Below are 2,496 nucleotides of genomic sequence, written 5' to 3' on the forward strand. Positions count from 1 at the left end.
ATTTTAAAACTTGGTATATTTGTCCTTGTGGTACTCTTAATTTTAACCCCTTTTTCAAAATAGTCCTCTTTTCAAAATTGAAGGTCTTTTCTACATTATTTTAAAAAATTGATTTAACTTTCAAAAAGCCATAGACGAAGACATTTTCGGTTTACCATGCTTCAAATTTGTGAACACGTTTTAAGCTAAAATCCCTAAATTACCCTCAAAACTTCTAGGCCCAATGTTGGGTGTGACATAATATCTATTAATAGCTTACCTTAATGTTATATAATGTAATATATCATAAATAAGCATTAGCTAAAATTAGTTTCAAGTCATAGAAATACAAATCAAAAGCTCATGTCACTCGTTGTCGAATCTCTCCTTCCCTTTCCTTTTTGACGAACCTCCATCGTTTTTAGCTACAAATAATAATTCAGTAATGGTATAATATCAAATTCTATTTAAAACACATTCAAGTTCAAGTCATACATATTTTACAAATGATTAAATTTAATCCTCTATCTTGATAATCAATCAAATTCATACCAATCCTATTCAATCAATCATAATCAAATACCAGTTCATTAAGTATCTCAAATTGTAATTTATCATATTCAATATATCATTTCTTTATGATTTAGTCCATATCACACATTTCTGTACTAAATTGTAAACAATTCAAATTACAACCACACAAAAAAATTCATAAATCAAGAATATGGTACAATTATATATAACCATACCCTATGAACTCACTTGGTTAATATAATATACAAGTTGAAACTTTAAGGACTATTCACCAATTTTGTCTTTTCCCTAATTATTTTTTATTTAGTCCAATACTTGATCTAGACAATTATTCAATTCAATTTATCAATTTCAACTCACTTGTTTCATCCCATTATAAACATGTATAAACTCAATTTTATTTTTTGAATGCTCTCTAAAGTTTTGCATTTTATTCAATTTAGTCTTTAAAATAGAAATAGTTATAACTTTTAAATTTGAGCCTCGATTTCGAAACCAATCTCAATTTCATCCTTCTACAGCCACTGCTATCCATAATTACAGAAATTTCATACCAATTTTAAAATATTTAAACTTTAGTCCATATGTTCAAAACTAACAACTCTCACTTTGCAAACTAGTTCTTTTTCATATCTAAGCTTTAAATCTAACCATTGAACACCAAAAGCTTCAATATCCAATAATGGAAATATTTATAACTTTAAAATTTTTAAAAATTAACATATGAGTTAGCTAAATCAAACCCTCGAAACTTCAAAAACATAACAATTACAAGAAAGGAACTAAATTAAACTTACCAATTTAAGCCTCCAATTTCAAAACTCTTAGGTTGAAAGCTTCATTCTTTCATCTACAGTGGTTCAATGCATGGGAAAGAAGAAGAGAAAATGTTTTCTCTTTCTTTCCACCACATTTGTTTTATTTTATGTTTTATTTAATTAATTAAGTTTTATACTATTAATCATCACTAATCCATCCACCATCATTATTAGAAAAGTGGTTTAATTGCCACTTAATTCCCTTGTTTATTTTCTAATTAAAGATTCTTTAGCAATTAAACTTTTACTATTTTTACAGTTTAGTCATTGAACCTTAATTAAACACTAATTCAACAAAATTGATTATCCAAAATTCAATTCACTTATAATATAACTTCTTAATTATTTAATATAAACATTCAAGAGCTCGGTTTACGACAATGAGGTCCTGATACCTTATTTTCCAATATCACTGACTCTAAGGTCGAAACATTTGTACATGAACTAACTATCCAAATAACAAAATTAAAGAACCAAACTTTAATTAAACTTCATAGTAACCTCTTAATATTTCGAAAATGGGGTTTCGAAACCACCATTTCCAACACATTTGATTTTTGGGTCATTACACATTAATTTTCTCATTAGCAAAACATGTGAAAAACTCATAAATTAAAGCTTTTTTTAATTCAATCTATTTTGACTTAGTCCCTTTTTTCTTTTGCTATATTATTCATCTCAAATGCCTAATCAAAACTCAGAAAGAAGCTTAAAATTAAAAAATTCATAAACCCAAAAAATGATTGAATTGACGACCTCAACTCTAATCGCCTTACTCTTTGTTACAGGGATAGTACTAGTTTCAAGCTCTAATGTTCTTGCATCTTTATCATTTTTAGCTCAAGTATTAGAGAGAGATTGTAGGTTAAGGTCATAGCATTAAATATACTATTGAAAATCATTTTGGATACAAAAATATTAAAAATACATTTACTTTTACTTTTTAAAATATTAAGATTTTTAAATATTTTATAAATAGAATTAAAATGATAAATCTTGTAAATATTAATGGCCAAATTTATTAAAATTTTAAATTTAAGATTAAATTAATAAAATTTGTAAACTTAGACTTCTAAAAGAAAACTAATAGAAGACTGATTAAAAAAAATTGGAGAATAAAATAGAAAAAACTACAAAGTTGAGTGACGCTTCTTGGACTTCACTT

Source organism: Gossypium arboreum, chromosome 3, assembly GCF_025698485.1.
Source record: "Gossypium arboreum isolate Shixiya-1 chromosome 3, ASM2569848v2, whole genome shotgun sequence".
In the NCBI taxonomy this organism is placed as follows: Eukaryota; Viridiplantae; Streptophyta; class Magnoliopsida; order Malvales; family Malvaceae; genus Gossypium; species Gossypium arboreum.